The following is a 27,912-nucleotide window of genomic DNA, read 5'->3' on the forward strand; positions in this document are numbered from 1 at the left end:
TTTTCTAATAAACCAAGAGACTATTTGAAAATATATATTTAATCAAAGTATTCTTTAATGAGACAAGGTTATTATTTCCTAAATAAATTGTATGCTATAGAAAAATTAGATGTTACAAATTTCACAATATCTTTTCCTGAAAGCTAAACCAAATTATAAAGACCCATTCTATCAGCCCAAACCATTTTACAAGCATAAACTACAAAACTACACTTCAATTTCTGAAAGTTTCTAAATTACAACAAATGTTTTACTCCATTTATTTCAACCTTCAAAATAAGCCAGTCCTACTAGAATTCTAAAAATAACCTGTATACTAGGGTTCTAAAAATAACATGGATACTAACTGCAACAGAAAGTCATCATGAAACTATTTTTAGCTTTAAGGCAAATTCATAAGGTCCTAAAATATTAGCCTTAAAGCCTGATAGCCTGACACTTGCACTGAGGCTTCAGAGGTTTTGATTTCTGGTTTTAACAAAACCATAGATGTTTTCTAATTTTGGGGTACTTGTGAGGTAAAAGGACAAACAGTGTCAGCAACATGGAACAAACCAATTAATTATTCTACAGTTTGACCTTCATATAATAGAGAAAATTCTCAATTCAGAAAACATATTTTAATAGACAAAATATTTGAAATAGTAATAATAGCCATTACTGAGTTTTGCTACGTACGGGGCATATTTTGAGTAATTTAAAGGTATTATTAACCATCTAATGATTCCTGTGGGATGCATTATTACTAACATCCTCATTTAATAGATGAAACTGAAGGTAAGGAACCTACTCCAGGGCATCCTAAGAACTCAAACTCAGGCAGTGTGGCTATTTACTCTTACCTACCTCTTACCATTCTTAATCTATACTTACATATAGAGTAACGTAATAGGATGAGTAGTTATCCCAAATGACCAAAGAAAGATAAAATACATACATAGAGAGAGTGTACTACAGAAACTATACAATGTTATAGTGCTATAGTTACTATATGTGGTTATGCTTCCAGGTCAACTCACAAAGCCTAATTTTCTCCTAATGTATTTCGGTGAAGACTATGGTAGAGAATTAAGATGGGAGCACGTGGCTGCTTAATAGATGCCATTAATATATTCATTTAACTTCAGGTATTTTTGCTTTCTTTTCCTTGATAAAGGTGGATATTTTGCCCTATTCTTAAAATGACCGATCATTATTTAAGGTCTTTTTACTCAAAAAAAATCAAAAAGATACATGCATCCCAATGTTCACACCAGTACTATTTACAACAGCTAAGGCATGGAAACAATCCAAATGCCCATCAACAGATAACTGGCTTAAGAAGATGTAGGATATATACACAGTGGAATATTATTCAGCCGTAAAATAAGAATGAATTATTACCATTTGCAGCAACAAATGTGAAATAAGTCAGAGAAAGACAAATACTATATATCACTTATATGAAGAATCTAAAAATAATGAGAAGTTCTGTTATGGCTCAGTGGTAATGAACCTGACTAGTATCCATGAGGATGTGGGTTCGATCCCGGGCTTTGCTCAGTGGGTTAAAGATATGGCACTACTGTGAGCTGTGGTGTAGGCCACAGCTGCAGCTCCAATTCGATCCCTAGCCTGGGAACTTCTATATGCCACAGGTGCAGCCCTAAAAAACAAACAAAAAAGATTTAGAAGGGTCAAACTCAAACTCTGAATGTGAAGATGTTTAGGAATAACAGCCAATTCATTTCAATTTTATTTTCTATTACATATGTAAAAATATGAAAAAATTTTTTCTAAATAAGTCATCTATATGAGGTCTTTCAACAAGTATAGAATAAAAATTCCTACGGAGTTACTTGGTAGCATAGCAGGTTAAGGATCCAGTTGTCACTGCTGTGACTCGGGTCACTTTTGTGGCCAGGGTTCTAGCCTCTGGCCCAGGAACTTTCATATGTCACAGATGTGACCGGGGGCGGGGGGGAATCCAAGTGTTAAGGAAACTCCCAAAGAAAGAGTTTACTATAACAGCTGGTTTGACTGAACTCAACTACTATGAGAAAACTAGATTGCTACTATGCCTGCTAAGCAGGAACGCATAAGTCTGGAACTTGGCAGGTGGGCTACGACAGTGTTCCTTTCCTCAAACCACTGGTTATGTAGAACAGTTGTGGCTTTTTAAAAAATTTCAACACAGTTGAAAATACAAAACAATGCATTGGAGTTCCCATCATGGCTCAGCAGTTATGAACCCAACTAGTATCCATGAGGACAGACGGGGGGTTTGATCCCTGGCCTTGCTCAGTAGGTTAAGGATCTGGCGTTGCCGTGAGCTGTGGCGTAGGCTGGCAGCTACAGCTCTGATTCGACCCCTAGCCTGGGAACTTCCATATGTCGAGGGTGCAGCTCTAAAAAGAAAAAAAAAATCAAAATAATGCACTAAGAAGTTGTAGCAAAGGCAAATTGTCTATCAGCATTCTTTGGGAGTTCCCTAGTGATCTGGTGTTTAGAACTCTGCACTTTGACGGCTGTAGCCCAGATTCAATCCCTGGTGTGGGAACTGAGATCCCAAAGCTACTGCATGTTGCAGCCGTAACAAGACAATACTAAACACCATTCTTTGCTTCCAAATCTACAAAACAAACAACAGGCTGGATTTAGCTTTCAGGCCATAAGTTTGCAAACCCTTGAGTTATAGACTACTCAGATGGAGTAGGTTAATTAAAAAAGCAATTAACATTACCCAGAATTGACTATTTGTCACATAGGTTTAGATACCGTGAATACTGAGACTATCTGGAAAGAGGTGAAAACATCCTTTTTTTTTTTTTAAGGGCCACACCTATGGCATATGGAAGTTCCCAGGCTAGGAGTCAAACTGGAGCTGCAGCTGCGGGCCTACACCACAACCACAGCAATGCCAAATCCGAGCTGCGTCTGCAAACTACACCATAGCTTGCTGCAATGCCGGATCCTTAACCCACTGATTGAGGCTAGGGATCAAACTTGCATCCTCTTAGATAATAGTCAGGTTCTTAACCCGCTGAGCCACAATGGGAACTCCAGAACATCCTTATTTTCAAAAGAAGGATAGCTTTGTCTAGTTAGATGAAAATATTAAATAATTACTTTTGTTCTATAGAATTTCAAATATCAGAATAATATGCTAATTATTTACATAGTGTGTCTCAACTCCAAATTAGACCTTCTTATACTCTGTTCTCTGATGTCAAGAATGGAATACTGGAAAATGCATTGCCCAGATTTCTTTGACAGGAAGCAAAGTGATCAGAAGGCAGGAAGAGGAAAAAGACTTTCTTCTTACTCTTGCTATTCCAATAGTCTTCAGTTTCTTTCAGCACTCAATACCCCTTAATTGATAGTATCTAATCTTAGTATTTTTAAACACTGAACAGCTTTGGCTGCAGGCATGGATATTTCTCAATAAATTCAAGCTATAACCAGAAGGCTGCTACGTGCATATATGTGAAAACTTTTCAACAATTAACATCCACTGAGTCACAAGAAATGTCACACTCCCTCCTGTGCTGCCAAGAGTTATAACAAAAACTAAGATCTCCATTTCCAAACTCAAACTGCAATTCCAGCAGGATTTTTAGAACCTCAATGCACAGGTACAAGAAATTTAAAAGTCCATTTCAAATTTCAGTTGAGGAACTTTCCACCTAACCCTTCAACTGAAAGCTTTTAATCTGCAATATAATGAAATGCTAAAAAGCAATTATCAAGAGAGAAAAATAAAAGAATTCTATAAATGCCTTCCAAACAATGAATATGCTCAATTAAAATCATATGTTCATAACAGATATCCATATTTGGGAGTACCTATCTATGCGAAAAAATATTTTTAGTGAATATACATTTCATAAGAGATCAGCATTATACAGGCAAACTTTTGAAATTAATCATACACTATAAAACTCCTAGAGGAAAACATAGGCAGAACACTGACATAAATCTCAGCAATCTCTTTTTGGATCCACCTCTTAGAGCAGTGGAAGCAAAAACAAAAATAAACAAATGGGACCTAATTAAACCTAAAAAGCTTTTGCAAAGCAAAGGAAATCATAAATAAAAAGAAAGGACAACCTACACAGTCTCAGAGAAAATATTTGCAAACAATGCTGCTGACAAGGGATTAATTTCCAAAATATACAAACAACTCATTCAGCTTAACATTAAAAACAACAAACAATTCAATCAAAAAAATGGGCAGAAGGAGTTCCCCTTGTGGATCAGTGGTAATGAACCCGACTAAGTATCCAGGAGGACATGGCTTCAATCCCTGGCCTTGCTCAGTGGGTTAAGGATCTGGTGTTGCTGTGAGCTATGGTGTAGGTCACAGATGCAGTTTGGATCTGGCATGCCTGTGGCACAGGCTGGCAGCTGCAGCTCCGATTTGACTTCTAGCCTGGGAACTTCCACATGCCCCTCGTGCAGCCCTAAAAAGACAAAAACAAACAAAAGGCAGAAGACCTAAACAGACATTTCTCCTAAGAAGACATACAGATGGCCAACAGGCATGTAAAAAAATGGTCAATACTGTTAATTATTAGAGAAATGCAAATCAAAACCACAATGAGGTAACAGCTCATACCAGTCAAAATGTCCACCGTCAAAAAGTTTACGAATAACATGTTGGAGAGGGTGTGGTGAAAAAGGAACCCTCCTTTACTGTTGGTGGGAATGTAAACTGTGCAGCCACTATGGAGGTTCCTTAAAAAACTAGAGTTGCCATATGATCCTACAATCCCATTCCTGGGCATATACCCAAAAGAAACTTTAAATGAAAAGATATGAACTCCAATGTTCACTGCAGGACTATTTACAACAGCCAAGACATGGAAGCAACCTAAGTACCTAAGTGTCCATCAACAGGTGAATGGATAAAGATGATGTGTGATCACACACATAGGAATGTTAATCAGCCATTAGAAAGAATGGAACAATGAAATTTGCCACAACACTGATGGACCTAAAGATTATCATACTGAGCAAAGCAAATCAGAGAACAGAGAAAGACAAATATGACGTGATATCACTTACATGTGGAATCTAAAAAAATACAAATGAACTTATTTACAAAATAGAAACAGACTCACAGATACAAAAGACAAATTTATGGTTACCAAAGGGGACTACAGGGGGGAAGAGAGAGAGAATTCCGGAGTTTGGGATTAACATATGCACACTAATACATAAAACAGGCGGAGTTTCCGTAGTGGCACAGTGGTTAATGAACCCAGCTAGTATCCATGAGGATATAGGTTGGATTCCTAGCGTTGCTCAGTGGGTTAAGGATCCGGCATTCCAAAGAGCTGTGGTGTAGGTCACAGACATGGCTTGGATCCTGGGTTGCTGTGGCTCTAGTGTAGGCCTGTAGCTACAGCTCCAATTCAACCCCTGGCTTGGGAACTTTCATATGCTGCAGGTGCAGCCCTAAAAAGACAAAAAAAACCCACAAATGAATAAATAAATAAATAAATAAAATAGGCAAAAAACAAGGACCTACTGTATAGCACAGGGACTTATACCCAAGAATCTGAGAAAGAATATAACTGAATCACTTTGCTGTACACTTGAAACTAACACAACACTGTAAATTACCTATACTTTCATTAAAAAAAAACCCCACACCAAAACATACCCCAAAATATCTGAAATCAATTTTGGTGACAAGGAATGCTAACTTTGAACCCCAATTATGTAAAATGTTAGTCCCATACCTCCTCCCCCAAAGAATTCCATTCTTCTCATTAGCAGACCTGTGTTACAAAACAAAAAGCGGGCACTGACTATGTTTTGAATTTTGTAAAAAACAAACAAAAAAACCATTATTCCTACTGTATAAATACTTACAAAGTATTCTTTTGAACCACAAAACATAAAATATTTACTATATGGCCCTTCAAAGAAAATAAATCTACCAATCCTGAGTATATATCCAAGATAAATGAGCCCTTACTCCCACCAAAAACCATGCACATTGTTCATAGAAGTGTTTTTCATAATAGCAAAAAACTACTAACCCAAATATCTACAAATAATAGTATGGATAAATAAATTTTGGTATACTCATTGGTTCTCACAATGGAAGAGAACCACTGCAACCCATAACAACATGTATGAATCTCAGATGTAATATTCAACAAGGGTCAGATGTTAAGGAGTACTCTTTATATTTATATGAATTTTGATGGCAAAACTAATACATGTTGATGAAGATCAGAGGGACATCTATTGCTGGGAAAGGGAACATAAGGCAGCCTGCCTAGGTGCCAGAAATGTTCTACATCTTGATCTGGTTAGTGTGTATACATATGTAAAAATTAATAAAATGTTATACTTAAGGTTTACAAACTCTACTATATGTTTAAAAAAGTATATTTAAAAAATATAACAATCAAAAAATTTTGCGGAGTTCCCGTCGAGGCTCAGTGGTTAACTAATTCGACTAGGAACCATGAGGTTGCGGGTTCGATCCCTGGCCTTGCTCAGTGGGTTAAGGACCCAGCGTTGCGTGAGCTGTGGTATAGGTTGCAGATGTGGCTCGGATCCCTCGTTGCTGTGGCTCTGGAGTAGGCCAGCGGCTACAGCTCCGATTAGACCCCTAGCCTGGGAACCTCCACATGCTGTGGGTGCAGCCCTAGAAATGGCAAAAAGACAAAAAAATAAAAAAAATAAAAAATAAAAAATAAATTGCAAATTTGATGAAAGCTATAAATTTATAGATTCAGTGATTCCAAAGCAGCAGGACAAATATTAGGGAAACACAAACCTCAGGGCATCACCATGAAACTGCTAAATACCAAGGAAACAAACAAAAAAAAGCCCTGAAAGCAGCCAGAAAAAAAGACACATTACATACAAGGAAACAATTTACATATTTTCAGTGACTTCTCATCTAAAGCACTGGAGAACACAAAACTGTGGAATTACATCTTTAAAGCACTGAAACTGTCAACCCAGAATTTTTATATCCACAAAAGTAACATCCTTAAAAAAAGAGATTTAAGAAGACATTTTCAGACAAATGAAAAGTAAGTGAAATTACCTCAGCAAAAACTCACTAAAAGAAACACTAAAAGGGAGTTCCCATGATGGCGCAGTGGAAAGGAATCCGACCAGGAACCATGAGGTTGCAGGTTCAATCCCCAGCCTTGATCACTGGGTTAAGGATCCTACGTTGCTGTGAGCTGTGGTGTAGGTCACAGACGCAGCTCACATCTGGCATTGCTGCAGCTCTGGCAGAGGCAGGCAGCTATAGCTCCGATTAGACCCCTAGCCCAGGGAACCTCCCTATGCTGTGGGTGTGGCCATAAAAAGACAAAAAAAAAAAAAAAAACCACTGAAAGACAGTTTCTCAGGCTGAAGGGGATATATCATCAGGTAGAAAACAGGATGTTTGAAAAAACTGAAAAGCACAGAAATGGTAACAAGTGCATAAATATAAAAGACTACTTCTGGAGTTCCTGAGTTCCCGAGTGCCCTAATAGTTAAGGACTTGGTGTTACCACTGCAGTGTGGCTTGGGTTCAATCCCTGGCTCAGGAACTTCCACATGCTGCACATATGGTCAAAAAAACAAAAAAAGACTAGTTGCCCTGTAATTTACTTAAAAAGACATACAACTGTTTTTGTTTTTTTTTTTTTTCCTTTTCTCTTTTTAGGGCTGTGCTCTCGGCACATGAAGGTTCCCAGGCTAGGGGTCAAATTGGAGCTATAGCTGCAGGTCTACACCACAACCACAGCAACACCAGATCTGAGCCGCATCTGCAACCTACACCACAGCTCACAGCAACTACGGATCCTTAACCCACTGAGCAAGACCAGGGATTGAACCCGCATCCTCATGGATGCCAATCGGATTCATTAACCACTGAGCCATGATAGGAACTCCGACATATAACTGTTTAGTGTGTGTGTTTTGTTTTTATTTCCTTTTTTTTAGGGCTGCACCTGTGGTATGTGGAAGTTCATGGGCTAGGGGTTGAATTGGAGCTACAGTTGCTAGTCTACGCCACAGCAACGCCAGATCTAAACCTGTCTGTGACCTACACCATTGTTCGTGAAAACGTCGGCTCCTTTAACCCACTTATCGAGGTCAGGGGTTGAACCCTCATCCTTATGGATACCAGTCAGGTTCTTAATTCGCTGAGCCACAACAGGAACTTCTATTGTGGGGTTTATAATGTATGTACAACATAAAGGGTGGAGGATGTAAATGGACCTATACTGATGGACTTTTTTCACAACAATACACAAAAATGAAAGTCTAAGACAGTGACAGTTAAGGATATGTATTGCAATCCCTGTACAATCAGACAAAGCTAGCCAGACACACACATACAGAGTAAAAAGATATATCTATAAAGTAAAATAATAATTAAAATGGAATTCTTAAAAAACCCAGCAGGAAAGAAGGGGAACAATAAACAGATTAGAAAAAAGGCAAATATGTATCAACATAGTACACATATAACATATATTAAAATAGTAGACATATAACACATATCAACCACATTGATAATATTATATATGAATTATACATTCCAATTTAAAGGCAAAGATTGTTAAATTAAATGTTCAAAATGGTTTTTGGGTTTTTTTTGTTTGTTTATTTTGTCTTTTTGCCTTTTCTAGGGCTGCTCCTGCAGCACATGGAAGTTCCCAGGCTAGGGGTCCAATCGGAGCTGAAGCCTCTGACCTACGCCACAGCCACAGCAACTCGGGATCCAAGCCCCATCTGAGACCTACACCACAGCTCACGGCATGCCGAATCCTTAACCCACTGAGCAAGGCCAGGGATCAAAGCAGCGACCTCATGGTTTCTAGTCGGATTTGTTAACCACTGCGCCACGACAGGAACTCCTAAAATGTTTAAAAAAAATTTTAAAGCATGACCCAATATAAAGACACATAAGTTGAAAAACAAGGTGGAAAAACATAATGCAGACAAAAACCATAAAAGGTGCAATTTATTGATTTTTTATTTTAAATAGGTTTTTGGGTTTTTTGTTTTTTGCTTTTTAGGGCTATACCTGCGGCATACAGAAGTTCCCAGGCTAGGGGTCCAATTAGAGCTACAGGTGCCAGCCTATACCACAACCACAGCAACATGGGATCCGTGCCACGTCTGCAACCTACATCACAGCTCACAGCAAGGCTGGATCCTTAACCCACTGAGCGAGGCCAGCGATTGAGCCCGCATCCTCATGGATGCTAGTTGGATTTGTTTCCACTAAGCCACGACAGGAACTCCCAAAAGGTGCAGTTTAGACACCAGGAACATTTTATAACGCTAAAAGGCTCAACCGTGGGGAAATGTCTAACAATCAGAAATGCATATGTGCCTAACAACAAAATTTCAAAATAAATGAAAGAACAATTGACAGATTTAAAGGGAGAAATAGACAATTCCACAATCACATTTTAAGGCTTTATCACTTTTTCTCAGCAACAGAACTAGACCAAAAGTTTAAAAAATCTGTTTAGACTTGATGATGAATAGCAGTCTCAATCTCCTAGTCTAACTGACCCCAGATAACACTACATCCAGCAACAGCAAAACACATTCTTTTCAGGTACACATTGTATGCCAGGATAGGCTACATACTGGGCAAAAAAACACAAACAAATCTTAATGGATTTCAAAAGATTAGAATCTTACAATGTATGTTTTCTGATTACATCAGAATTAAACTAGAAATAATTAATAATCAGGCATTTACAAATATTTCAAATATTTAGGATTAAATCACACATTTCTAAAGAACTCATAGGTCAAAGAAAAAGCACAAAATGAGAAGACATTTCTAACTAAATGGCAATGAAAAGATATCAAAATTAGTGAGATGCCATTAAGACAGGGTTTTGAAAGAAATGCCTAGGTTTAAAAAGCTTATTTCAGAACAGCAGTTCTCACACCAGGGTGATTTTGATCCCCAGGAGACATGTGGCAAGGGATTACAATTGTCATCTACTGGGTACATTCATAGGATGCTGATGAACCTACTACAGTGGTCAAGATGGCCCACCACAAAACAAAGACTTATCTGGTATAAAATGTCAAGAGTGCCAAGGTTGAGAAAACTTATTAGAAAAATCCAAACTACATTGAAGGAAAGAAATGAAAACAGAAGTCAATGAAACAGAAAAAAAATAAGCAACAGAAGAAATTAGCAAAGCCAAAAGTGATATTTTTGAAAAGAATAACAGATTTAACAAATCTTTTGTTACACAATTCAGTTCGATTGAAAAAAAAAAAGAGAACCAAGGAGTTCCCTGGTGGTTTGGTGGGTTGAGGATCCTTAACTGTCCGACACATCTGTAGCTCAGGTTCAACCCCTGGCCTGGGAATTTCCAAATGCCACCGGTGTGGCCAAACAAACAAAAATCCAAATAAATAAAAATAAAGCCAAACCCCCCCCCAAAAAAAACCAATATTAGGAATATAACAAGAGAATATCACTACAGCTCTTACAGTTATTAAATGGATAATAAAATATCATAGATATCAACTTTTTTTTCTTGTCTTTTTAGAGCCGCAATTGTGGCATACAGAAATTCCCAGTCTAGGGGTCCAATCGGAGTTGTCGCCGCCAGCCTACACCACAGCCACAGCAACACCAGATCCTTAACCCACTGAGCGAGGCCAGTGATCGAACCTGCATCCTCACGGATGCAAGTCAGTTCGTTACAAACTAATGATACATAAAATTACATGGATGAATCTCAAAAGCATTATGGATTGTGAAGGAGTCCTTGCACAAGAGTACACGTATACTGGTATGATTCTATTTATATGAAGTTTTAGAAAAAGCAAAACTAATCAAGGCTTAAAAAATTATAGGCATGGATACCTCTATGGGAGTGGTATAGGAATAGGGGTTAACTACAGGGACACATGAGGGAATTTTTCTGGGGAGATAGTAATATTCTATACCATAATTAGAGTTTGGTGGAGTTCCCACTGTGGTGCAGTGGGTTAAGAATCCCTTTGCTTGGTCACCGCAGAGGGATAGATTCAATTCCCAGCCTAGCCCAGTGGGTAAAAGGTTCCCAGCATTGCACAGATGCATTGTAGGTTACCACTGTGGCTCAGATTCATATCCTGGCCTGGGGAACTTTCCATATGTTGCAGGTGCGACCATTTAAAAAAAAGAAGTGACCATATGATAAAACTCATCAAAAAGCAAAATTAGGATATATGTATTTCACTACATATAAATTTTATTCTCTCTCACACACACAACAAACTGTAAATTAGCCACCATCACTTTAATACTAAAACCAAATATACTACCAAAAAAGAAAATTATAGGCCTATACCTTTAATGAATATAAGATGCAAAAATTCTCGGGAGTTCCCATCGTGGCGCAGTGGTTAACGAATCTGACTAGGAACCATGAGGTTTCGGGTTTGATTCCTGGCCTTGCTCAGTGGGCTAAGGATCCGATGTTGCCGTGAGCGTTGGTGTAGGTTGCAGACGTGGCTTGGATCCTGAGTTGCTGTGGCTCTGGCATAGGCTAGTGGCTACAGCTCCGATGAGATGTCCAGCTTGGGAACCTCCATATGCCGCAGGAGCAGCCCTAGAAAAGGCAAAAAGACAAAAAAAACAAAAAAAAAATTCTCAACAAAATTTTAGCCAACCAAATCCAACCACACATAATAAAAGCCATACACCATGACCAAGCAGGATTCACCCCAAGTTCATAAGGATGGTTCAACATATGCGAATCAATCAATGTCATACACCACATTAACAAAAGCAAAGTAAAAAAATCACATGATCATCTCAAGAGATGCAGAAAAAGCATTTGACAAAATCCAACATCCATTCATAATAAAAACACTTACCTAAGTGGGTAAAGAGGGAACATAGCTTAAAATAATAAAAGCCATTTATGACAAACCCACAGCAAATATAATACTCAATACCTCACACCATACTCACACCCTCACACCATGAACCAAAATAAACTCAAAATGGCTGGAAGACTTAAATATAAGACAAGACACCATCAAACTCCTGGAAGAGAACATAGGCAAAACATTCTCGGACATCAACCTTACAAATATTTTCTCAGGTCAGTCTCCCAAAACATCAGAAACAAAAGCAGAGATAAACCAATGGGACCTAATCAAACTGACAAGCTTTTGAACAGCAAAGAAAACCATAAAAAAACCAAAAAGACAACTTACAGCATGGGAGAAAATAGTTTCAAACAATGCAACTGACAAGGGCTTAATTCCTAAAATATACAAACAACTTATACAACTCAACAGCAAAAAAGCCAACAACCCAACTGAAAAATTGCCAAAAGACCTGAGTAGACATTTCTCCAAGAAGATGTACAGATGGCCAACAAGCACATGAAAAAATGCTCAACATCACTGATTGTTAGAGAAATGCAAACCAAAACTACCATGAGGTACCACCTCACACCAGTCAGAATGGACATCATTAATAAGTCCATAAATAACAAATGCTGGAGAGGGTGTGGAGAAAAGGGAACCTTGCTACACTGTTGGTGGAATGTAAACTGGTACAACCACTATGGAAAACAGTATGGAGGTACCTTAGAAAACAATATACAGAATTACCATATGACCCAGCAATCCTACTCTTGGGCATATATCCAGACAAAACTTTCCTTGAAAAAGACACATGCACCAGTATGTCCACTGCAGCACTATTCACAATAGCCAAGACATGGAAACAACCTAAATGTCCATCGATAGATGAATGGATTAAGAAGATGTGGTGTGTACACACACACACAAACACACACACACACACACACACTGGAATACTACTCAGCCATAAAGAAGAACAAAATAATGCCAATTGCAGCAACATGGATAGAACTAGAGACAGTCATACTAAGTCAAGTAAGTCAGAAAGAAAAAGACAAATACCATATGATATCACTTATATCTGGAATCTAACATTTGGCACAAATGAACCTTTCCACAGAAAAGAAAATCGTGTACATGGAGAACAGACCTGTGGTTGCCAAGAGGAAGGGGAGGGAGCAGGATGGACTAGGAATTGGGGGTTAAGAGATGCAAATTTTTGCCTTTGGAATGGATAAGCAATGAGATCCTGCTGTATAGCACTGGGAACTATATCTAGTCACTTATGATAGAGCATGATAATGTGAGAAAAAAGAATGTATATATGTGTATGTCACTGGATCACCTTGGTGTACTGCAGAAAAATGACAGAACACTATAAACCAGCTATAATGGGAAAAAAAACCATTAAAAAGAAAAAAAAAAAAGATATACAGAACAACAGAAAAGAGAGCCCAGAAACAAGCCCAGACACCTATGGTCAATTAATCTTTGACAAAGGAGGCAAGACTATAAAATGGGGAAAAGACAGTCTCTTCAGCAAGTAATGCTGGGACAACTGGAGAGCTGCATGTAAATCAATGAAACTAGAACACACCCTCACATCATGCACAAGAATAAACTCAAAACAGAACACAGAAAAAACATTCTCTGACATAAATACTATAAATGTTTTATAAGATGGTCAGTCTCCCAAGGCAACAGAAAGGAAAATAAAAATAACCCAATGGGACCTACCTAATCAAACTTACAAGCTTTTGGGCAGCGAGGAAACTACATTAAAAAAAAAAAAAAAGACAAATTGTTGCAAAGAATGCAAGCAACAAGGCTGAATTTCCAAAATATGCAAATATACAAACAACTCAACAACAAAAAAGCAACCAACCCAATGGAAAAACCAGCAGAAGACCTAAATAGACATTTCTCCAAAGACATATGGATGGGTAAAAAACCCATGAAAAAGTACTCAACATCGCTAATTATCAGAGAAATGCAAATCAAAACTACAGTGAGGTACTACCTCACACTGGTTAGAAGGGCCATAATCAATAATAAATCTACAAACAACAAATGCTGGAGAGGGTGTGGAGAAAAGAGAACCCTCCTACACTGTTGGTGGGAAGTAAACTGGTACAACTTCTATGGAGATTCCCCTGAAAACTAAATATAGAACTAAACTAATGATCCAGCAATCCCAGTCCTGGGCATAATCTGGACAAAACTACAATTCAAAAAAGATATATACAGGAGTTCCCGTCGTGGCTCAGCAGTAGCAAACCCAACTAAGATCCATGAGGATGTGGGTTCCATCCCTAGCCTCATTAAGTGGGTTAAGAATCCGGCACTGCCATGAGTTGTGGTTGTAGGTTGTAGATGCAGCTCATATCCCACGTTGCTGGGGCTGTGACCTAGGCCAGCAGCTACAGCTCCGACTGACCCCTAGCCTGGAAATTTCCATGTGCTGTAGGTACAGCCCTAAAAAAAAAAAAAAGGCAAAAAGATACATGCACCCTTATGTTCATTGCAGCACTATTCACAATAGCCAAGAGACATGGAAACAACCTAAATATCCATCAACAGATGACTAGATTAAGCAGATATGGTGCATTACGCAATGGAATACTATTCAGCCATTAAAATGAATGAAATAATGCCATTTGTAGCAACATTGATGCAAACAGGGATTATCATACTAAGTAAACCTCTCATTAGTAAAATTTACATGTCCTTCCAATTCAACCTGAATGTTCTAAAAAATTTCAACGAGCTACGTTTGTAGCAGTCAGCTCCAATTAGGAACACTAGGATGGAATGAGATTGCATTTGGAAACCCAGAATGCCTGCTTTCCTAATAAACCCCACCAAATGAGCTCTAAAGCTATTACCTTTAGAGATCACTTTCATTAAAATTACCTTTTTCTAACTACTAATAAAACTGTTTAATAGAAACGTAGATTAAAACAGCTGTAAATAGACTACCACCAAATAAGGTAAAAGAGGTCATGGTACATACATAGCTGCATGCCTTCCAAATAAATTTAGCAGTAAGTAAAGTAAAATATATTTCTGGGATTCTCAGTACATTCTTTGCATGAAGATCATCTGAAGGGCTTATTTCAAATGCAGGGGAGCATTGTTCCCACTGTGGCACAGTGGGTTAAGTAAGGATTCATTGTTGCCACAGCTGTGAAGTAGGTCGCAGCTTTGGCTTGGATTTGATCCCTGGCCTGAGAACTTCCATATGCTGTGGACACAACCCAAAAATAAATAAATAAAAGGAAAAGCAGGGAAGGAGTTCTCTTGTGGCATAGCGGGTTAAGGATCCAGTGTTGTCACTGCAGAGGCCTGGATTGGATCCCTGACCTGGGAACGTCTGCATAATAAAAAAGTGGGTGGGAGGCAGTGAAAAAGAGAAAAAAAAACCTGCAGAAAATTGAAGGGGAAATTATCAAACAGCTGATTGTTTACCAAAAAAACCTGGTGATAGTTCAGAATTCTAAAAATCTGAGACCTGCTAATCTAGGTTATAACATGCTGATTATCTTCGAGATTTAAAATCTTCTGTAGTCACTTAAAATGAGTAAATCTGGCACTTAGAGCTCCTGGGCCAAACAAGAAAAGTCAAATTCTAGCAACATTTTACGGAGTTCCCGTCGTGGCTCAGTGGTTAGGACCCACTAGGAACCAAGAGGTGACAGGTTCAATCCCTGCCATTGCTCAGTGGGCTAAGGATCCAGTGTTGCCGTGAGCTGTGGTGTAGGTCGCTGACTCGGCTTGGATCCCTGTGTTGCTGTGGCTCTGGCATAGGCCGGCAGCTGTAGCTCGGATTCAACCCCTAGCCTGGGAACCTCCATGTGCCGCAGCAGTAGCCCAAGAAATGGAAAAAAAAAAAAAAAAAAAAATTAGGAATTTAAGTGGACAATAAATCTAACTTCTATAAAGAACATCAACAATACAGGCATATCTCATTTTATTGAGCTTGACAGATACTGTAAACCTTTTACAAATTGAAGGTTTGTGGCAACCCTGTGTTGAGCAAGTTTATTGGTGCCATTTTTCCAAAGGCATTTGCTCACTTCATGTCTGTGCCATATTATGATAATTCTAGCAACATTTCAAACTTTTTCATTATTATTATATTGTTATGATAATCTGTGATCAGCAATCTTTTTTTTTCCCCTCCTTTTTTCTTTTTTGGCTGCCCAAAGACATATGGAGTTCCTGGGCCCGGAATCTGATCTGAGATGCAGTTGTAACCTAAGCTGCAGCAAAGTGGGATCCTTAACCTACTGTGCCAGGCCTGGGATCAAACCTGCATCCCAGTGCTCGCATGATGTCGTGGATACTGTTGTGCCACATCATGTACTCCTGTGATCAGCAATCTTTGATGTTACTATTATAACTGTTTTGGAGTGCCACAAACTGCACTCCTATAGCACAGCAAGCCTAACCAATAAGTGTGTGTTCTGACTATTCTAGCCACTGCCCATTCCCCACCCCTCTCCCTTTCCTGGGACCTCCCTACAGCCTGAAACACAACAATAATAATCCTACGAATGGCCTCTAAGTGTACAAATAAAAAAAATCTTAAAAAATGTTTAAATCAAAAGTAAAATAAAGTTAATTAAAATAAAATCTAAATTAAAATGTTTAAATAAAAAACTAGAAAATAATTAAGCTTTAGTGAGGAAGCCATGTAGAAAGCTTGGATGGGCCAAAAGCTAGGCCTCTTGCACCAGCCGGCCAAGTTGTGAAGGGGAAAATTCTTGAAGGAAATTAAAAGTAGTACTGCAGTGAACACACGAATAATAAGAAAGCAAAACAGCCTTACTACTGTTACAGAGAAAGTTTTAGTGATCTAAATAGAAGATCAAACCAGCCAAAACATTCCCTTAAGCCAAAGCTTTATCCAGAGCAAGGGTCTAATTCTCTTCGATTTTACGAAGGCTAAGAGAAGTAGAGGAAGTTGCAGAAGAAAAATGTGAAGCTAGCAGAGGTTGGTTCATGATGTTGAGGAAAAAGAAACTCTATATAACAAGTGAAAAGTGAAGCAGCAAGCGCTGATTTAGAAGCTGCAACAAGTTATCCAGAAGATACAGCTAAATTAATGAAAGTGGCTACACTAAAAAGATTTTCAACATAGACAGAATAGGCTTCTATTGGAAGAAGATGCTATCTAGAACTTTCATAACTAGAAGGAAGTCAATGGCGGGCTTCAAAGCTTCAAAGGACAGGCTGATTCTCTTGTTAGGGGCTAATGAAGGTAAATGATGCCAATACTCATTTTCCATTTCAAAAAGCTGAGGGCCCTTAAGAGTTATGCTAAATCTACTCTGTTTGTGCTCTATGAATGGAACAACAAAACCTAGATGACAGCACATCTGTTTACAATATAGTTTACCAAACATTTTAAGCCCGCTGTTGAGACCTACTGCTGGGGGGTGGGGGGTGGGGGGTAGAATTCCTTTCAAAACACTGCTCAGGGAGTTCCCTTCATGGCGCAGTGGTTAACAAACTGACTAGGATCCATGAGGATGAGGTCTGATCCCTGGCCTCAGTCAGGTTAAGGATCCAACGTTGCCATGAGCTGTGGTGTATGTAGCTCGAAGACATGGCTCAGATCCCGAGTTGCTGTGGCTGTGGTATAAGCCGGCAGCTGTAGCTCTAATTTGACCCCTAGCCTGGGATTATTGCTCATTGACAATCTACCTGGTCACCCAAAGAGCTCTGATGGAGATGTGCAATGAAATTAGTGTTGTTTTTATGTCTGCTAACACAAAATCCATTCTGAAGCCCATGGATCAAAGAGTAATTTGACTTTCAAGTCTTACTATTTAAGACTTAACATTACCATTTTGTGGGCTCTAGCTGCAATAGACAGTGATTTTTCTGATGGATCTGGGAAAGTAAATTGAAAAACTTTTGGAAAGGATTCATCATTTTGGACGCTATTAAGAACATTGGTGATTCATGGGAATAAGTCAAAATAGCAACATCAACAGGAGTCTGGAAAAAGTTGACTTCGAATGGTTCAAGACATCAAGAAGAAATAACTACAGATGTAGTAGAAACAGCAAGAGAACTAGAATTAGCAGTGGAACCTCAGAGTGCCTGCTATGGTGCAGTGGGTTAAGAATCCAGCTGCAGGAGTTCCCATTGTGGTTCAGTGAGTTATGAACCCAACTAGTATGATGAGGACTTGGATTCGATTCCTGGTCTTGCTCAGTTGGTTGAGGATCCATCATTGCTGTGAGCCGTGGTATGGGGTGCAGATGTGGCTCGGATTCCATGTGCTGCAGCTCTAATTCAACTCCTAGCCTGGGAGCTTCCATTCGGCTGCACCCATGGCATGTGTAAGTTCCCAGGCCAAGGATCAAACCTGTGTCAAAGCAATGACCTCTGCCACAGCAGTGACAGTGCTGGATCCTTAACTGTCAGGCCACCAGGGAACTTCAAAACCACATGTACATAAATAACAAAAACTTGGGATTTTCCATGCTAAAACATATATATAGGGAGAGAGGAGGCAAAGCAGAGAGGATTTTTAAGGCAGTGAAAATAGGTTATTATAATGATGACTGTGCGTCATTATACACTGCCCAAGTCCACAGAATGCTCAACACCAAGAGTAAACCCTAAGTTAAACTATGGACTTTGGGTCATTATGATATGTCAATATAGGTTCACTGTTGGTAAGAAAGATACCATTTTGGAGTTCCTGTCATGGCTCAGTGGTTAAGGAATCTAACTAGGAACCATGAGGTTGTGGGTTCAATCCCTGGCCTTGCTCAGTGGGTTAAGGATCCGGCATTGCTGTGAGCTGTGGTGTAGGGTTGCAGACTGGGCTCGGATCCCACGTTGCTGTGGCTCTGGTATAGGCTGGCGGCTACGGCTCCGATTCGACCCCTAGCCTGGGAACCTCCATATGTCGCAGGAGCAGCCCTAAAAAAGGCAAAAAGACCAAAAAAAAAAAAAGGTACCATTCTGATGAATGATGTCGATAATGGGGGAGGCTATACATGTATGAGGGAAGGGGACATACTGGAAACCTCTGTACCTTCCTCTAAGTGCGTTATCCAACTAAAACTGTTAGGTAGCTAGTCAGGCATGAGCAGGTCCCATCCATCCTGGACAGAGTCATCTTTCTCTTTCCCTTGCTCATCTTGACTCTGACCACAACATGCCCAGAGATCCTCACTGCAGTGGTTGGGGCACTCAGTTTCCAGCCTTATCAGGCCCAAGTAGAAGGTCAAACAACACAGCTGGGCTTTCCAAACTGCCAGCACTTACGCACTAAGACCTAAAAATGACCAAGGTTTATTATGCCACATTTATAATAAATTAGTATTGCGGCTTTTGCCCACAACACCACCACCCTCCACCCCCACTTTGGTGTTTATGGGTAAACGCCTGCACTCAGAAGAAAAGTTGTATAAACTTTTCCAGGAATTCCCGTCGTGGCGCAGTGGTTAAGGAATCCGACTAGGAACCATGAGGTTGCGGGTTCGATCCCTGGCCTTGCTCAGTGGGTTAAGGATCCGGCATTGCTGTGAGCTGTGGTGTAGGTTGCAGACTCTGCTCGGATCCCGCATTGCTGTGGCTCTGGCTCTGGCCGGTGGTTACAGCTCCGATTCGACCCCTAGCCTGGGAACCTCCATATGCCGCGAGAGTGGCCCTAGAAAAGGCAAAAAAACTTTTCTAAAAGTTTTTATAGTTTTCTAAAGCTGTCAATCACTTGTCAATCTAATGACACAGGACATAGGGAGGAACAACCAGCCCTCCCTTTATTGTGGGGCTGTTTCTGGTTTCCAGACATACAGCCTGCTCTCTTCTCTTAGGAAGTGTACTTTAGTTTGCTTTGCTTAATAAAATTCCTGCTGCCTGAAATTGCTCCATGTCTCTCATTTGAATTTTTTCTTTTGGGGGACAAGGAGAAACTGTAACAAAACTGCTCTACAAAATTATTTTTATTTTTTATTTTATTTTTCTGTCTTTTGTCCTTTTTAGGGCTGCACCTGTGGCATGTGGAAGTTCCCAGGCTAGGGGTCTAATCGGAGCTGTAGCCACAGCCTACGCCAGAGCCACAGCAACGCGGGATCCGAGGCACGTCTACGACCTACACCACAGCTTGAGACAATGCCGGACCCTTAACCCACCACTGAGAGAGGCCTGGGATCGAACTCGAAACCTCATGGTTCCTACTTGGATTTGTTTCTACTGCACCACGACAGGAACTCCCAAAATTATTTTTTTTAAATCACATTTTAAATGATTACTTAATGACATGGATATACTCAAGCTATATTGTTTATAAAATTTAAGTATAGCTTAAATCTTATTTTAAAAAGAATATGGGAGTTCCCGTCGTGGCTCAGCAGTTAACAAACCCCACTGGTATCCATGAGGACGGATGGGGGGGGGTTCGATCCCTGGCCTTGCTCAGTGGGTTAAGGGTCCAGTCTTGCGTGAGCTGTGGTGTAGGTTGCAGACGCGCTCGGATCCGGAGTTGCTACAGCTATGGCGTAGGCCAGCAGCTATAGTCCAATTTCATCCCTAGCCTTGAAACCCCCATATGCCGAGGGTGCGGCCCTAAAAAGCAAGGAAAAAAAATATGGATGCTGCTGCTGCTGTTGATGTTAATTCATTGACTGTAGCAAACATTACTCTGGTGCTGGATGTGACAGGGGAAAGGTGTGGGTGGAGGGGAGGCAGGAAGTTGCTGGGAACTTCACTGTCCACTTAATTTTGCTATGAACTAAAACTGCTATAAAAATAGGTCCATTAAAAAGTAAGCATTAACAAATAAGTAATAAATTTAAAAAGTAGAGAAAAATACAAAAAACAATTGACACAGCAGCAGTGCATTGTAATCCAAAAAAATGATAAAATATTAAAGGATGAGAACTGAATATAGTAGACCAAATTATATAACACTACTTCAAAAAGATTTAAAAATATTTCCATTTTATTACTACCTGATAATTTTTATCACTTTCTTCAAAGGTATTTAGGAATATGCTTAGAGAAGAAAACCACTTTCTAAACTTCTGCCAGAAACAAAGTACCTTTCTTTTATATACTGACTTGAACCTGATGAATCTTAACACTTTCATTAAAGGATTTTCTTTCTGCAGATGAGAAATTTACCTCTACTTATTTTAAAGTGGCTACATGAAGGATATTTAACTCAACAAATTAAATTTGAAACATCTGAAATTACAGATCATACATAGCCACTGAACTTAATTTTCAAGTATTAATCTGGCATCAAATGACTACTAATATTTACTTGATTTCCTACTATAAGAATTCTAAGAAATTTTGGAAAAACACACACTGAATGTATATGGTAACAATTCAATTCATATAATCTTGTACATAAAATACTAACTCAAATTTTTCATCCACAGCCTTCACACCTATTATCATGTGACTAAACTCAGCAAACAACACATTTATTCAAGACAGTATCTATTAGAAATGGATTACTGTTCAATCAAAGAAGCTATTTCATCTGGACATGAGGAAAAGAAAAAAAAAAAAGACTTCACAAATTGGCCTCAAAGAAATCATGCAAATCCTTAAGACACATCACTCTTTGGCTCTGAGGGTTTTCCTTTTAATTCAAATTCCTTTCTCCGGCATTTAAATATTTTACCAATTTCACTGGTACTTTCCTCTTTTCCCCCCCTCCCATCTACTGTCTTTTCGGATGCTTTAGCTATAGCAAAACAGAATATTCTACTCATTTTCTTCAAACACATGAAGCATATTTCTGCCTCTGTCTTTGTCCCTGCTCTTCATCTGTTTCTCATGTTTTACCACCTATTTAAATCCCAGTCTATCACCTTCTCCATGAAACTTTTTTTTTTCCCTGTCTTTTTAGGGCTGTACCCTTGGCATATGAGGTTCCCATATGAGGTGGAATTGGAGCTACAGCTGCCAGCCTACGACACAGCCACAGCACCTTGGAATCCGAACCACGTCTTTGACATATACCACAGCTCATGGCTACACTGGATCCTTAACCCACTGAGAGACCAGAGATTGAACCCATGTCCTCTAGTCAGGTTCGTTAACCACTGAGCCACGATGCAAACTCCCATGAAACATTCCTTGAACACCAAAATCATTAGTATATCTTTATCCAAAGAAACGAATACAATCCTAGCACGTAACTGGCATTTAATTTATAAATTATAGGATAATCTCGAATACCCATCATATAAACAGAAATCCATTCCAGTGTTACTCCTAGTGAAAATTCAGTATCCCCTAATTGACTCATGCTATTTAAGGGATGTCTTTATCAGCACCAATCATGGTGCCCCTACTTTGGTAGGAAATTGTAAGTGTTTCATCTTAACGATAATTTTATACCAGGAAAAACAACACATATATTGAGGCGGTCCTCTAACTTCTAAAATAACACATAGTTCCCTGGTGGCGCAGTGAGTTAAGGATCTGGTGTTGTGACCACTATAGCTCTAGCTATTGCTCTGTTGAAGGTTCAATTCCTGGTCCAGGAACTTCCACGTGCCAAAAGCAAACAAAATCACATATTATTAAAAAAATGATGCCATATTTGTAATCTCCAAAGTCCGAGAGGCTTTATTTATTATTATTTTTTTTAGGGCCACAACCACAGCACATGGAAGTTTCCAGGCTAGGGGTCGAATCAGAGCCACAGCTGCCAGCCTACACCACAGCCATAGCAACACCAGATCTGAGCCATGTCTTCGACCTACACTACAGCTCTCGGCAATGCCAGATCTTTACCCTACTGAGCAGGGCTAGGGATTGAACTTGAATCCTCATAGAAACTAGTCGGTTCCTTACTGCTGAGCCACAGGGGACCTCCCAGAGACGCTTTATATTTTAGGCATACCTGTGACTAGGTAGTAGCACATCAGATGGGAAAATCTGCATTAATGTAAAACACCAAATGCCAATAACAAGGGAAAGAAATTTAGTAAATTTCTTCGTTACATTTGTGGTAAGCTCTCTATTGCAACCATTGTCTAGAAACTTCTCTGATTGTTGTCCTCAGCAACTAAAAATATGTTAGCTTTTCTATCATGTATAAATGCCAGTCATTTTTATCTTCTGACCAATAGGTGTAATCTTCTTATTCTCATACCCAGACCAGATAGCATTTTTGGAGGAGAATCTGACCAACTCTAACAAAATCACTCCAACTTATTACCCTTTGTCTCAACAATCCCACTCCTAGAAATACACCCTAAAGATACTGTTCCACGAATACACAACGTGTGAACAAGGTTATTCACTTTAGCATTACTTGTAATAGCAAAATATTACAAATAATCGTAAATCAATAATGAGAGACTAGTTGAATAAACTATGGCCCACCTAGAATACTCTAACACTATGAAAAAGAATAAAAAAGGATTTCCATATATGGTGTGATTTTCAATCTATATTGGGTGAAAAAAGCAAAGTACAATAGAGTACATATAATAGTCTATCTTTTGCGAAGGGTGATAAAACATAAAGGATAAACCAGGAACTAATGAAAATGGTAATCTACAGCGGGTAGGTGCATGGAAATGAAATGGAAGGGGTAAGGATAGGAGTAAGACTTCCGAGAGACCTGTTAAGTTTTTCTACAGTTCTGATTCTTGAACCATGTAAAATTAAATGAAAAGAATGAACAAAGTAATCCCTAATACTGAATACAAACATTCCTGCAACTGAACAACAAAACAAATAACATGATTAAAAAATGGGCAAAGGACTTGAATAGACACATTTTCTAAATAAGATACGCAAATAGCCAACAAGTATGAAAAGATGCTCAACATTACTAACCATAAGGGAAGTACAAATCAAAACCACAATGAGATATTACCTCATATCTCTTAGGATGGCCATAGGAAAACTAGAAAATAGGCGCCGGGCACCTGTGCCACCAGCATCTGTGAATCCTGGTAGGGCCATCTGCGCTTGGCACCCCAGAGTGCTGCTCCCAGCCCCCTCGCAGCCCTCACAAAGAGTCACAGACCTCCAAGGGTACATATATTTATTGCACTTCTTGGGGCTGTTTATTTTTCTTCTGACTTTTTTCCCATTATTTTGGACAAAATGTTGGCCCGTGATATAAAAACTGAGGGAGGAACTTTGATGCCACAGGGAGCTTTGCAAAAGTTTTCCAAGAAGTAACTTTACTGAGATGCCCAGTGATCAGCAAAAGTCTAATGATGAGAGCCCCAGCACCAGCAGTGGTAGTTTAGATGCGTATCAGTGAGACCCAGCTGCTCCAGAGCCAAAAGAACAGGAAAGAAAATCTTCTGCCACCCAGTGAAGAAAAACACCAAACTCTCTAGCAAAGCCACTGCTAAGTTATCTACTAGTGCTAAAAGAATTCAGAAGGAGCTGGCTGAAATAACCCTTGATCCACTTAACTGTAGTGCTGGGCCTAAAGGTGATAGACTATACCTGGTCTAACAGGTTCTTATATATGAAGGTGGTCTTTTTTTTCCTGGATTTCACATTTTCATCCAATTATCCATTTAAACTCCCAAAGGTTACTTTCGGCACCAGAATCTATCACTGCAGCATCAACAGTCAGAGAGTCATCTGCCTGGACATCCTTAGAGACAACTGGAGTCCTGCTTTGACTTTCCAAAGGTTCTGCTGTTGACCTGTTCTCTTTTGACATACTGTAACCCTGTATATCCTCTGGCTGGAAGCAGAGCCACTCAGTGTTTGACCAACAGTACAGAATATGACAGGATAGCCAGACAGTGGACCAAGAGATAGGCAATGCAATTCATACAATCTGCATGCAGTGTGAAGGAGTAGAAGACATCCTTCTCACTGTGCTGGAACTCTTCATAACCTTTTTCTATATGTATGTATATATGAATTTATTCATTTATTTTTCTTTTTAGGACTGCACCTGCAGCATATTAAAGTTCCTGGGCTAGGGGTCCAATCAGAGCTGCAGCTTATGGCAACAATGGATTCTTAATCCACTGAGCAAGGCCAGGGATCAACCCCACATCCTCATGAACACTATGTCAGGTTAACCCAGTGAGCCAAAATGGGAACCCCTATAACCTTTAAAATATGGAATTCTGTTTATATGTTATACTGATTTTACTCCCTACTTTTATGCTTTGGAGATTGGGAGACTCCCAAAAAGGTAAATGCTATCAAGACTAGAACTTGGAGTTCCCTTGTGGCTTGGTGGGTTAAGGATCTGGTGTCACTCCTGTGGCTGTGGTGTCACTGCTGTGGCTCTGGTTACATAGCATTGCTGTGGCAATGGCTCAGATTCAATCCCTGGCCTGAGAATGTCTATATGCTGCGGGTGCAGCCAAAAAAGGGTAAAAAAAGAGAAAATCCTTTCATATGTATGCACGACATATATAAGCCTTGAGGACTTTATGCTAAGTGAAATAAGCCAGTTACAAAAAGACAACTACCACATAATTCCACATTTATATGTTAGGTATCTAAAGTAGTTAAACTTGGGGGGGCAATATAAAGGTGGGAGGAGGAAGGCACATCAGTTGGGTGTAAGAGAGGCTCAAAGTTACACTGTATAACATGGGGAATATAGCCAATAGTTTGTAATAATTGTAAATGTAAAGTAAATTTTATAAGTTGAACAAAAATAAAATTTTCAAAATTAAAAAAAAATTTAAAATATAGCAGTAAAACTCTCAGAAACAAAAAGTAGAATAGTGGTTGGCAAGGACTGAGGAGGATGGGGAAAGGGAAACTGTTCAGTGGGTATAGGATTTCGCAAGGTAAAAAAGCTCCAGACATCTGCTGTATTGACAATGTGCATATAGTTAACACTATTGTACTGTACACTTAGAAATGGTTAAGATGGGGAGGTCTTGCTGTGGCATCTTGAGAGCACTGGGACATGGGTTTGATCCCAGGCCCGGGACAGTGGGTTAAGGATCTGGCATTGCCACAGCTGCAACATGAGTGGAGACTGTGGCTCAGATTTGATCCTTGGTCCAGGAGCTCCATATGCTACAGGGAAGCCAAAAATGAAAGAAAAAAAAGAGAGAGAGAAGATTAAGATGGGAAATTCTATTACATGTTTTTTACAATTAAAAAAATATCAAGGATTACATTTGTCAGTAGAAATGAAAGAGTCATGATTTAAAATATATATGTATGTGGAATTCTTGCTATGGCTCAGAGGAACAGAATCTGACTAGCATCCATAAGGATGCAGGTTCGATCCCTGGCCTTGCTCAGTGGGTCAAGGATCTGGTGTTGCTGTGGCTGTGGTGTAGGCCAGCAGCTACAGCTCTGACTGGACCCCCAGCCTGGGAACCTCCCTATGTCGTGGGCATGGCCCTAAAATGACAAAATAAAAATAAAGTATACATGTACATGCCCTAACTCTATACAGTGAAAAGGGCTGAGGAAATGACATTCTAACAGCAATGGGAACATAATGTCCATGCCCAGACCTTGGTTTATATACCTCACTCTCTACTAAAATGGAAATAGGGCTCTTTGGAAAAAATGACCTATCCAAATCTGGGGCAGGGAAGCATAAGGTGAACATCTTGTACCAGAAAACAAAGAAGTGCTCAAAGATTCATAAAGAGTCATGTCAAAAAGACACTAGACATTTCAAAAGGACCTGAAAGCCAGCATGTTCATTTGGGACAATTTGATTCTCAAAGGAATAAAGACTGTAATGGACTATAATGCATTGAATAAAGAATCCATGAGTGATTTTGTTTTTTAAATGGGGGCAGGAGAGCAAGCTCTTCTCTACAGAAGAATGCCAGCTAATCATCAATACATGTAGAAGGAATGATAGAATCAAAAAGGGCAGTATTTTATAACCAAAGTGGACGTTAAAACAGTAGAGTAAGAATTATTGAGGAGTTCCCATCATGGCACAGCGAACACAGCTTGGATCCCGCATGGCTAGAGCTGTGGTGGAGGTTGGCAGCTGTAGCTCAGATTGGACCCCTAGCCTGGGAACCTCCATATGCCAAAGGCGCAGCCCTAGAATGCAAAAAAAAAAAGAAGAATTATGAAAACAAATTATTCCTATAAACTATTTATTACCTTTACAAAGGGGTGAAATACTGTTGCAACAGAGTTGGTCAACTGTACCCAAGTAATCAAACTTAGCAGAGCCAATAGGAAAAAATGACATTATGTGCCTCTGGATATGATGCAAAGGGAACTATACAACACCAACTATCAGTACACTTGCCAAAAAAAAGGTTCAACCTGAATCTATGCATGAGGATATGACAAAACATTATGGATCCTTAAGGCATGTTATGAACAACACACCCCCCAAAAATGATGAGAGAACTTTCCACTTAAAGGAAACAGAGAGAGATGATAAATGCATGTGATCCTATACTGGCACTTAGATAGAGGAAATAGAATTCATCTCTTTTTTGGGCCATCTTTCTATATATACGGAGATCCTGGGCCAAAGATCAGATCCAAGCCACAGCTGCCACCTACCAATACCAGATCCTCTAACCCACTGTAAGGACCAGGAATTGAACATGAGCCCTGGCACTATAGAGACACTGCCAATCCCACTGCGCTACAGCAAGAACTCCTCAACTTTTAAAAACATCATTTTTAGGGCAACTGAGGGGATTTCACTATGGACGGTATAACAGATACTATTATAAATGCTACATTTCCTGAGTGTGACAATTGTAATAAAGTAGGAGAATGCCCTTGTTCCTGAAGTCTGCTGAAGGATTCAGAGGTGGGCTGTCATGATGTAGGCAAGTAACTCTCAAACAGAATGTGTGTTACATCTGTCTTCCTCTATGTGTGTTCACGTTTGGAGAAACATAAAAGCAAACAAAAGTGACAAAATGTTGACAACTGGTATATCTAAGTGAAGGAATATGAGTTTAAAAGTACAATATCCCCAACTTTTCTAAAGGTCTAAAGATGAAATAGAGTTTAAAAAAAGAGGGAAGGATCATTATGATCAGCCAATAATATGTTCTAGTAAAAATTCAAATAATGTAAGAAACATGTTTTAAGATCAAATCATGAGCCTCCCCA

At 39.4% G+C, this 27,912-nt stretch overlaps 1 long non-coding RNA gene and 1 pseudogene across 14 annotated transcripts in view; one reads left to right on the forward strand and one right to left on the reverse strand.

Moving 5' to 3' along the window:
- LOC102159861 (sister chromatid cohesion protein PDS5 homolog A) overlaps positions 1-27,912 on the reverse strand; it is a 145,383-nt gene that overhangs the window by 109,609 nt on the left and 7,862 nt on the right. The gene's annotated exons all lie outside the window — the stretch shown is intronic.
- Positions 24,029-24,642, forward strand: LOC146400399 (ubiquitin-conjugating enzyme E2 E3 pseudogene; annotated as a pseudogene).

Source organism: Sus scrofa, chromosome 8 (genome assembly GCF_054392235.1).
Source record: "Sus scrofa isolate SSC_HxYL_T2T_F1_AM1 chromosome 8, Sscrofa_HxYL_maternal_Yorkshire_Landrace_v2.0, whole genome shotgun sequence".
NCBI lineage: Eukaryota > Metazoa > Chordata > Mammalia > Artiodactyla > Suidae > Sus > Sus scrofa.